General features: G+C 43.6%; 1 protein-coding gene across 4 annotated transcripts in view; it reads left to right on the forward strand.

The window, feature by feature from the left end:
* CUNH18orf25 (chromosome unknown C18orf25 homolog) overlaps positions 1-12373 on the forward strand; it is an 82472-nt gene that overhangs the window by 10513 nt on the left and 59586 nt on the right. The gene's annotated exons all lie outside the window — the stretch shown is intronic.

Raw genomic sequence — 12373 nt, forward strand, 5'->3', positions numbered from 1 at the left:
AGCGCATCTAAACTTGCAAATTTCAGTCCAAATCAAATAATGACTGTGCAAGTTGCTGGCTCTGAATAATATACAGGTAATCCTTGATTTACGACTCTAATCGTAAACTCTGATGAGCCGAGGGGGCGCAGCACTTAGAGTGCAGTACTGCAGGCCACTTTAGCTGACTGTGTTCAGCAGGTCAGCGGTTCAAATCTCACCGGCTCAAGGTTGACTCAGCCTTCCATCCTTCCGGGGTAGGTAAAATGAGGACCCAGATTGTTGGGGGCAATGTAAATATATATATATATATACATTGCTTACTGGTGTACACCGCTTAGACCAGTGGTTCTCAACCTTTCTAATGCCGTGACCCCATAATACAGTTCCCCATGTTGTGGTGACCCCCAAGTGGGTGTGGCCACCAATAAGAGGGAATAGGACAGCTAGGGAAAAGGGAAAAAAATGGTGGACAGCGTGGTTTGGCGACCCCCGTGAAATGGTCATTCGACCCCAAAGGGGTCCCGACCCACAGGTTGAGAACCGCTGGCTTAGAGAGTGCTTGCACTTAAAGCGGTATATAAGTCTCATAAATAAATAAATAAATAAATCCCTGCTCTCCCTGTTGCAGTCTTTCAGTGTGCCTCAGAAGTGGAAGAGGCCCTGAAGGCCTAGTGTAGGCCCAGGCTGCAGCACCTGCCGTTCACATGTGTCTTTTTAACCATTATCAAACAAGCCAATTTTGCACTTTTTTTCTTCTTCTTCCCAGCAATCTTTAAGTCCCATATATCAAATTGTTAACTTCAGGGTTTTTTTTTTTTTGGTTATCATTATTTCTCAAAATCCTTGTCATCTTGATCAAGTTCCAGTTTGTACTTTGAAGTGTGGCCTCTCCAGTAAAGTCTCTCCTATTTTAATTTTAATAAACAATCCATGACATTCTTTTGGGTATCTCTGTTGTTTTTAAGCTGTCCTCCAGTTCAACCTGTAGATGCAGTATCTCCATCTCTTCCTTCCTCTTCTTGTGCCCTATCCTTTATCGGACGTTGGCGATTATGTTGGCGATCCTGTTTTTATCAGTAGCCGCACAAAAAAGTGCTGCTGAGTTTTGTCCCAACCAGTCCCTTAGATTTTGAAGCCACGACGTTCTTCTTCTTCTGCCTGGACCTCGTTTGCCTTCCATCTTTCCCTGGAGGATTAAGTGGAGTATGCCGTATGTTTCTGGGGGTCACATCACATGTCCGAAATATTCTAATTTTCGTTTTTTAATTGTTTTGATGATTTCCCTTGGCTTTCCCAGGCGGCTTATCACCTCCTCATTTCTGATCTTATCAACTCAGCTTATATGTAACAGCCGCCTGTAAATCCACGTTTCAAATGCTTCTAGTCTCTTCAGGTGGCCTTCTGTCAGAGACCCTCTACTTCAGTGGTTATCAACCTTTCTAATGCCGCGACCCCATAATACAGTTCCCCATGTTGTGGTGACCCCCAACCACTTATACATCACCGGGTGCCAGGGGCATGGCCAAAGAAAAGGGGAAAAAAATGGCGGACTGCATTGTTTGGCGACCCCCGTGAAATGGTCGTTCGACCCCAAATGGGGTCCCGACCCACAGGTTGAGAACCACTGCTCTACTTCATAGAGCAGGGTAGAAAAAAATATAACATCTCACAAGACTGATTTTCAGTCTTAGGCTGAATCCTTATGGATTATAATTTTAGAGTCCTTTACTTTATGATATCCTTTTAAATTTTATTCAGAGCAGCCTGGTTCTCTTCAACTTTTTTGGGTTGCAGTATAGCAGTGTTTCCCAAACTTGACAATTTTAAGGCATGTGGACTTCAACTCCCAGAATTCCACAGCCAGCATTGCTGGCTGTGGAATTCTGGGAGTTGAAGTCCACATGCCTTAAAATTGTCAAGTTTGGGAAACACTGCAGTATAGAGTTAACTAATTCACATGGTTGTAAATCTTTTTTAACAAGGCCATCTGGCCTTTTCGAATGGGAAGTAGCCTTCTCAGCAATTTATAAACAGAGACACCCTTTCCCACAAGATAAGATATTTTTAGTCGACTTGCACCTCTTTCCATAAATCAGTTTCATCCGTATTCTTAGTATTTACAAGCTAAAACAACACGATAGTCCCCTGTGCTGTATATTACAAAAAAAAAAACCCCTTAACAGTGTTGGGAGACAGGTATATTTTTTCTTTCTTTTAAGATAGATTAACTCACCCAGCAAATACCAGTGTGACAACTTTTGAAAGCCTTTCCATCTGGAAGAAGTAGTCAAAAGAAAATTAAACTCCAAAGTGATTTAAAAAGTGAGGCTTGGGCAAACGTTGAGTCCTTAAAATATTAAATATTAAAATATTAACGGCGCAGAGCCTGATGGAACCTTGATTTGTTTCTGCTGCTGACTCACAGACCTTCTCTTCCCCCCCCCCCAGCTGTTTAGAACAGGGGTATCCAAACATGGCAAACTTTAAGACTTGTAGACCAACTCTGGCTGCCTGAGGAATTCTGGGAGTTGTGGTCCACACGTCTTAAAGTTGCCAAGTTTGGACACCCCCGGTTTAAAATACATGGAGATGATGTCAATCTCTTTCCTCCCGAGAGAATTATCAGTTGCCTGGATTGCACCCCAAGCTACCTTTTGGCCACAATATCCTCTACAAAATGCAAAGCCCCTTTTCCTCCACTTTTTTTTTTTATTATTATAAAAATTTTATTGGTTTTTTTTTTTATCGACATACGTTAATTTTTCCAATCAACAAGTTGTCTGGAGTTCGCTATGCTAATACATATTTAATTCCTAATCCTTCATTCTTTTCTCTAGCCAAGAATAAAATAAGTTCCAAATTTGATAGTAGTCTGTATCTTCTTTATCTTTCAACCTCATAGTTAATCTGTCCATCTTTGCATATTCCAATATTTTCCTGATTATTTCTTCCTCTGATGGCTCCTGCTGGTGCCCCTGGTTCTCCCGCCCGTCGTGCTCGTCGTCTCCTCCACTTTATGATAATCCCCAAATGCATTTTCATTCTGTTGTTGTTCGTTGCAAAGTCGTATCCGACCCATCGCAACCCCATGGACCACGTTCCTCCAGGCCTTCCTGTCCTCTACCATCTTCTGGAGTCCATTCAAGCTCACGCCTCCTGCTTCAGTGACTCCATCCAGCCACCTCATTCTCTGTCGTCTCCTTCTTCTATTGCCCTCCATCTTTCCCAGCATTAGGCCCTTCTCCAGTGAGTCCTTCCTTCTCATTAGATGGGCAAGGTACTTGAGTTTCAGCTTCAGGATCTGGCCTTTTAAAGAGCAGTTGGGGTTGATCTCCTCTAGGACTGACCGGTTGGATTGCCTTGCAGTCCAGGGGACTCGCGGGACTCAATTCTGTACCTCACCCCATTTTGTATAAACTAATCTATCAGTCTTCAGCTCTCCTCATATGAATCGTCAAAGGTCCAATAAAGATTAACAGGCATACCTAACAACATAAGCATGTACCTTTCCATTTAATTTAGCATAAATCCCTCTCACTCCTCTCTTTAACAATAAAGTCTAATTCCATTTAACAATTCACGCAAAAAATGAATTAAGCATTGCAGGAAATAGTCATTGCTTATTTACATGCTAAAAATACTGTAGATCAGAGCTTTTCAACTTTTTCACCCATTGTACCACTTTTAGGATACGGCAATATCCGAGTACCACCCGTCACCTAGCAAGGTGTCAAAAACTTGATGACCCCCCCCCCCCAAAAAAGGAAAGAAGTGATGAAGTACAGTAGTCCTCGACTTACAACAGTTCGCTTAGTGATTGTTCAAAGTTACAATGGCACTGAAAAAAATGCCCCCCCCCCAAGCCACAGCCGAGCAAGACCCCTGCCTGCCCGCCCGGCGGCGCTCTTCCTCCTGTCCGAGGTTTTCATTGTTGTGAGCATTTCTGTTGAGGATTGGCAGCGGTGGGGGGGTGTTTGGTTTTTATTCCCCCCATCTGCTGGGTGGTTGCAGCAGGTTTTGGTCCCTTCCCATGAACCTGGGACACTGTGACCGTCATAAATATGAATCGGTTGCCAAGCCTCTGAATGTAAATCACAAGACCCTGGAGAAGCCGCAACATTCCAGCTGATTGGCGCTTCTTCTGGACTCAGCAGAAGCGCCAGGATCAGCGCCGAGCTCCAGCTGGAGCCTGGTGCTGATCCTGGTGCTCCCGCTGAGCCCTGACAGCCCTGAAGAAGTGCCAATCAGCTGGAAAGCGGCACTCATACTGGCGCTTCCTCTGAGCCCTGAAAAAGCGCTGATCCTGGCACTTCCGCTCAGCCCTGACAGCCCTGCAGCTCCAGCCGTCTCTCGCTCAGGCTTGTGCGGTGCTGCCACCGGTTCAGCTCATTCCCCTCCCCCGCTACCACTTTTCTAGAGTGATGTTGGAACGGACCTTGGAGGTCATCTAGTCTAACTCCCTGCTCAGGCAGGAAACCCTATACCATTTCGGACAAACGGCTGTCCAGTCTCTTAAAAACTTCCAGTGTTGGAGCATTTGCCATTTCTGCCTCTATTTCTAGATTCCTTCCACTGGAGCCTGGTGCTGATCCTGGCGCTTCCACTGAGCCCTGACAGCATCAAAGAAGCGCTGATCCTGGCGCTTCCGCTGAGCCCTGACAGCCCTGCAGCTCCCGCCGTCTCTCGCTCAGGCTTGTGCGGTGCTGCCACCGGTTCACATCATTCCCCTCCCCCTCTACCCCTTTTCTAGGATGGTCGCGTACCACCTGCGTACCACTGGTTGAAAAGCCCTGCTGTAGATAATGCAAATAATCCATTCGCCCAATTAAACATTTCCATAAAATCAAATAAAAAAACCCTCTCCAGTCAAGATGACCATTAAGCTTCAGACATAGCAATTCATTATTTAACCATAATCCGATAAACCAATTTTATATTCTTCTTCCATCCGGCCATTTGTAAGTCCCACAGATAACATTCTAACTTCTGTGGGTTTTTTTTTTTCTTCTTCTCTCTTCCTCTGAGCAGAGTTTAACTGGATGGAATTAATGGTAACCCTGCATTCGGTATCTGTATGGGTAGTCCTCGAATTACGACCAGAATTGAGCCCAAAATTTCTGTTGCTGACCGAGACATTTGTTAAGTGAATTTTGCCCCAGTTTACGACCTTTCCTGCCACTGTTATTAAGTGAATCACTGCAGTTGTTAATGTTAGTAACGCGGATGTTAAGTCAATCTGGCTTCCCGCATTAAATTTGCTTGCCAGAAGGTTGCAAAATTTGATCACATAACCCTGGGACACTGCGACCGTCATAAATATGAGTTGGGTGACACTGCGACCGTCATAAATATGAGTAGGGTGACACTGCGACCATCATAAATATGAGTCAGGTGACACTGCGACCGTCATAAATATGAGTCAAGTGACACCGCGACCGTCATAAATATGAGTCGGGTGACACTGCGACCATCATAAATATAAGTCAAGTGACACTGCGACCATCATAAATATGAGTCGGGTGACACTGCGACCGTCATAAATATGAGTCGGGTGACACTGCGAGCATCATAAATATAAGTCAAGTGACACTGCGACCATCATAAATATGAGTCAAGTGACACTAATAAATATGAGTCGGGTGACACTGCGACCATCATAAACATGAGTCGGGTGACACTGCGACCGTCATAAACATGAGTCGGGTGACACTGCGACCGTCATAAATATGAGTCAAGTGACACTGCGACCGTCATAAATATGAGTCGGGTGCTGGGCATCTGGATTCTGATCCCGTGACTCTGGGGGATGCTACAGCCAGTGGTCATAAGGGTGAAATACGGTCATAAGTCCGTTTTCCACTTTTCTTCCAGTGCCGTCGTAATTTTGAACGGTCACTGAATGAACGGGACTACCTCTCTTACTCATACTTTAAAAAGGCTTGGCCATTTAATTTCTAGTCATGTGCCATTCCTGAACTGCAGGTTGTCCCTCCTCCCCTCCCCCCCAAGGCTGAACTTGAACTGGCTGGGATTTAGAGGAAGAGATTATCCTGAAAAAGCAGATAACTCCTCCTCCTCCTCCTCCTCCTCCTCCTCCTGTGTCATCTCCCCTGTAAATGCTCCTCCGGGTCAGAATTAAGATATTTTGTATTGGCCATATTGAGTAAGATATTGATTTTTTTAAAAAAGGATGCTTGTTCAAGAAATGCCCCAAAGATGTTAGCTATACGTTACAGGTAGTCCTCAACATATGACTACAATTGAACCCAGAATTTATGTTGCTAAGTTGCAGCTGCCCAAAAAGCCAACACAGTGCTAGGCTGTATTAACAGAGGGATAGAATCAAGATCACATGAAGTGTTAGTACCACTTTACAAGGCCTTGGTAAGGCCACACTTGGAATCCTGCATGCAGTTTTGGTCATCACGATGTAAAAAAGATGTTGAGACTCTAGAAAGAGTACAGAGAAGAGCAACAAAGATGATCAGGGGACTGGAGGCTAAAACATATGAGGAACGGTTGCTGGAATCGGGTCTGTCTAGTTTAACGAAGAGAAGGACGAGGGGGGACAGGATAGCAGTCTTCCAATATCTCAGGGGCTGCCCCAAAGAAGAGGGAGTCAAGCTATTCTCCAAAGCGCCTGAAGGCAGGACAAGAAGCAACGGATGGAAACTCATCCAGGAGAGACGCAACCTGGAACTAAGGAGAAACTTCCTGACAGTGAGAACAATTAACCAGTAGAACCACCTGCCTCCAGAAGCTGTGAATGCTCCAACACTGGAAGTTTTTAAGAAGAGACTGGACAGCCATTTGTCCAAAATGGTACAGGGTTTCCTGCCTGAGCAGGGGGTTGGACTAGATGAGCTCCAAGGTTCCTTCCAACATTATATTATTATTATTATTATTATTATTACTACTACTACTACTACTACTATTATTATTATTATGTGAGAAATTTGTTGAGGGAGTTTTGCCCCATTTTACGACTTTTCTTGCCACATTTGTTAAGCGAATCACTTGCAGTTGTTAAATTAGTCACACAGTTGTTAAGTGAATCCGGCTTCCCCCCGTTGATTTTGCTTGTCGAGAGGTCGCAAAAGGGGATCACACAATCCCCCCCCCCGGGGACACTGCGATCGTCATAAATATGAACTAGTTGCCACTTTTTTCAGCGCCATTGTAACTTTGAAGGGTTGCTAAATGAACTGTTGTAAGTCGAGGACCACTTATAGATAATTCATTTCATCAACATTTGCAAGTTCGTCTTCTTGTTATATGATTTTTTTCCCCTCAGTTTTAAATAATATCTTTCCGAAGGCAACGTGAGCAACTGTTTTCAGTCTTGCTTCCCAGCCTAAGACTAACACAACTAAACGGCAGAGTTGCTGGTTTCCACGTGTCTCATTGCTACGAAATATAATCCTCCGTGTATTTATAGCACGTTTTCAAAAATAGAGGAACAAATCGGGGTGAAATAGGTTTACCTAACCTAGTTATTTATTTCCTGCAGTAAAAAAAATTTAAAACACCCATTGAAATAATTGTGTAGGATTACAAACGTTGCACAGTATCTTGAGAAAATGGGTGTAATTGTATGCAATCGATCTGGGATTAATTAGTAAGGGGATTCTCCTTCTTTCTGTACCAGCACAAAAGCAAACCACTTAACTTAGCTTTAAATTACAGAGTACAGGTAATTTATAAGTGTAGCTGTTTTTATACCAGTGACGGCAAACCAATGGCACGGGTGCCAAAAGCGGCACCCGGAGCCCTCTTTGTGGGCACACGTGCCGTTGCCCCAGCCTTGCCTCCCCCCCGTGACCCCCTCCTCACCAGCAGCCCCCCCTGGAGGAGAGTCGCCCCTGAGCGTGGCCCATGCGGAGCAGCGCAGCCAAGGACATGGCAGCCAGGCAGTGTAGACAAGAATCTGGTCTCATGCTCCATCGCGCACAGATGATGCTGTGGGGCGCGGGCAGAGGGCGTGGCCGCCATGGCGCTGCTGGGCTGCCTGGGCGATCTGCGGCGGACCTTGGAGGTAGTAGGTGGCCCTGCGGGCAGGCGGGGTGCGGGCGGGGCAGGGAGCGGGGGCGGGGCCAGTTTTTGGACACTTGGTCTCTAAAAGGTTCGCCATCACTTGTCATATACTGAATTTGCACTGGTGACTTGCAGAAGATATAGCAAACTCTGGCTTAGAGTTGTGGACAAAGTTTTGTCCTTTACATTCCAGAACTTTTGGTCTCAGACTATTTTAATAACAACAACAACAACAATAATAATAAGTTGGAAAGGACCTTGGAGGTCATCTAGTCCAGGGCTTTTCAACCTTTTCACCCATTGTACCACTTTTAGGATATGGCACTATCCGAGTACCACCAGTCGCCTAGCAAGGTGTCAAAAACTTGGTGACCCATAAAAAAAGGAAAAAAAATGATGAAGTACAGGTAGTCCTCGACTTACAACAGTTCACTTAGTGACTGTTCGAAGTTACAGTGGCACTGAAAAAAGTGCCCCCCCAAGCCACAGCCGAGCAAGACACCTGCCTGCCCACCTAGCAGTGCTCTTCCTCCTGTCCGAGGTTTTCATTGTTGTAAGCATTTCTGTTGAGGATTGGTAGCAGGGGTGGGGTGGAGGTGTTTGGTTTTTATTCCCCCCGTCTGCTGGGTGGTTGCAGCAGGTTTTGGTCCCTTCACATGACCCTGGGACACTGTGACCGTCATAAATATGAATCAGTTGCCAAGCATCTGAATGTAAATCAGAAGACCCTGGAGAGGCTGCAACATTCCAGCTGATCGGCGCTTCTTCTGGGCTCAGCAGAAGTGCCAGGATCAGCGCTGAGCTCCAGCTGGAGCTGATCCTGGTGCTTCCGCTGAGCCCTGACAGCCCTGCAGCTCCAGCCGTCTCTCACTCAGGCTTGTGTGGTGCTGCCGCCGGTTCAGCTCATTCCCCTCCCCCACTACCACTTTTCTAGGATGGTCACGTACCACCTGCCAGGTGCCAATGTACCACAGGCGGTACCCGTACCACTGGTTGAAAAGCCTTGATCTAGTCCAACCCCCTGCTCAGGCAGGAAACCCTATACAATTTCGGACAAATGGCTGTCCAGTCTCTTCTTAAAAACTTCCAGTGTTGGAGTATTCACCGCTTCTGGAGGCAGGTTGTTCCACTGGTTAATTGTTCTCATGGTCAGGAAGTTTCTCCTTAGTTCTAGGTTGCTTCTCTCCTTGATGAGTTTCCATCCGTTGCTTCTTGTCCTGCCTTCAGGGGCTTTTTCTAAGAGTGCTATTGTCAACGCTGCTAACATTGGATGTTTTTGCTTTGACAACAGATGGAGATGCATCCTTTTCTTCTTATGTTTTACTCTTAGAATTAGAGCTAGAGTTAGATGATGCTGGGGGGAGGAATGTGCCTGAGAGATGATGATGATGATGATGATAATCCTGAACCTAGTGTATGAACCAAGGTTATTGAAATAAGAGATGATAACAATTGGTGGGCTGGAGAATTGGAGGGAAAGCCTGCATTTCAAACTAATTGGGGAATGTGATTTATGACTTAATTGGAGGAGGGGATTGTGCTTTGATACTATGGGCTCAGGGGAAGGGAATCCAGTTTTTGGCTTCGATCATGCCACGCTTCTCAAATAAAGATTCTTTAAAGTATTGCCTCGAAGTTCTTTGAAGGGTTTCCTCTGTCGGAACCATGACAGTTACATTGTTTTCCTTTTTGAGAAGAAGTAGTCAACTTGGGCGACTCTCCCTGTATTTTCAGTTCTCGTCATTTTCATTGGCTGCCTCAGAGATGAGTGCCGTGGCCTGTGTATTAGTCGTAATAGGAAAGTTTGATAAATTCGATGCCGATTGTAAACGCTTCAGATCAACTGAATGCTGCCTTTGAAGGCTGAAGTTCCACGTTGCTGTAAACATTTGCCTACTTTTCATCCTTATAGGTTGTTGTTGTTAATTGCGAAGTCGTGTCCGACCCATCGCGACCCTATGGACAACGTTCCTCCAGGTCTTCCTGTCCTCTACCATCTTCTGGAGTCCATTTAAATTCACACCTACTGCTTCAGTGACTCCATCCAGCCATCTCATTCTCTGTCGTCCCCTTCTTCTATTGCCCTCAATCTTTCCCAGCATTAGGCTCTTCTCCAGTGAATCCTTCCTTCTCATTAGTTGGCCAAAGTACTTGAGTTTCATCCTTATAGGTTAAGCTTACCTTATTTTATACTCTCAAAGTTATGAAATAAAGACTCGCAGTCGATGCCGATTCAAAAGTAGGGGTTTCATTTCATCGGCTCAGCCAGCCCCAATCGGACTATCGCACTTTTGGAAATGCTATCTTTAAAAAAATTAAGAAATACATTGAAAAACGGTGCAGTTGGTTATCAGTTTGGCAGACACCTAAACTCTAAAGGTTTTACGCATTCATGAAGCTATATTTGGGCTTTCTCCTGCAAAACTGTAGCCGTTGTCCACGTTGCCTTATGCTTCTATATTGCTTCTATATTGCGGAAAACTACAACTGATATTTATTGTAGTTAAAATGTTCTTCATAAACCAGGGGCACTTGGATTCATTCCTCCCAGGGTGGATTTGATTTAAATCAACTCGAGGTTGACTCAGCCTTCCATCCTTCCGGGGTAGGTAAAATGAGGACCCAGATTGTTGGGGGCAATGTAAATATATATATACATTGCTTACTGGTGTACACCGCTTAGAGAGTGCTTGCACTTAAAGCGGTATATAAGTCTCATAAATAAATAAATAGGAAAGGACCTTAATAGTTGGAAATAATCAAAAGCAGTTGGAAAAGAGGCAAACAGAAGACAAAATAATTAGATACCATCATAGATGACATAAATACAAACTGATACAATTCAAAGAAGCAGTTATTGACCAATTTTCCCCAATAATAGTAATAATAATAATAATAATAATAATAATAATAATAATAATAATAATATAATAATAATAATAAAAAAGTTGGAAGGGACCTTGGAGGTCATCTAGTCCAACCCCCTGCTCAGGAAGGAAACCCATACCATTTTGGACAAATGGCTGTCCAGTCTCTTACTGAAAACTTCCATTGTTGGAGCATTCAACGCTTCTGGAGGCAGGTTGTTCCATTGGTTAATTGTTCTGACTGTTAGGAAATTTCTCCTTAGTTCTAGGTTACTTCTCTTCTTGATCAGTTTCCATCCGTTGCTTCTTGTCCTGCCTTCAGGCGCTTTGGAGAACAGCTTGACTCCCTCTTCTTTGGGGCAGCCCCTGAGATATTGGAAGGCTGTTATCATGTCCCCCCTCGTCCTTCTCTTCATTAAACTAGACTTACCCAATTCCAGCAACCGTTCCTTGTATGTTTTAGCCTCCAGTCCCCTGATCCTCTTTGTTGCTCTTCTCTGTACTATTTCTAGAGTCTCAACGTCTTTTTTACATCATGGTGACCAAAACTGGATGCAGTATTCCAAGTGTGGCCTTTGGGTCACAAAGAATTGGAAGCTACAGAAGGACTTGAACATCAAAAACAGCAAAGCTGCTTCCAAAGATCATCATTATTCGATACACCATTATATGTACTTCAGTTTTATAAAGCACCTCGAAAAGAATATAGGTTTTGAAAACAGATTTTGACTGTAGTATATACATTTATACTTTTTTTTTAAAAAAAAAAATTCATTCCATTAACCAGAATAGTAGCAGGCTCTAGTAACAACAGATCCTATCTCCCCTCCCCTCCACCCCTGCCCCTCCCCACGTGTCATCAGAGTTTAATGTTTAGTTTTAATTTAATTTATTTATGTTTTAATGTTCTGTTTAAATACATTTTTATGGCTGTCAGGCATCCAGAATTACCCTGTGGCAAGAAGAGAAGCCAATAACTAAATGAATGAATGAATAATTTAAATAATTTAAATAAATAAATTAAGGATTTCCTTTTTTTCTCCCCAGTTCAGATGTTATTACTCCTATACTCTGCTTTCTCTTCAGATTATATAAGTATTTACCCTGTTGTATTGTACTATCTACCATAATACGGTTCTTTTCACGCTGCCATCCCCCTGTGTATCTATCACTTCCTCATACATTTTCTTTACTATATTCTTTATATATATATATATATATATATATATATATATATATATATATATATACATACACACACACACATATATATATATATATATATATATATACATATATGTGTGTGTATGTGTGTGTGTGTGTGTGTTTTCTGAGGTTTTTGCGTGTGTTTGTATGTAGGTCTTTGGTTATTCGGGTTTTTTCCCGCGTCAAATTGGTATATGGTTCTTTTTTTGTACTAATTTAACAAAATTATCATATGCATCATGTACAGCTCTTTTTTTGTTTGTGAAACTCTGCATTTACTATTG

Source organism: Crotalus tigris, unplaced genomic scaffold, assembly GCF_016545835.1.
Source record: "Crotalus tigris isolate CLP2741 ecotype Arizona unplaced genomic scaffold, ASM1654583v1 scf7180000017710.2780689, whole genome shotgun sequence".
Lineage (NCBI taxonomy): Eukaryota > Metazoa > Chordata > Lepidosauria > Squamata > Viperidae > Crotalus > Crotalus tigris.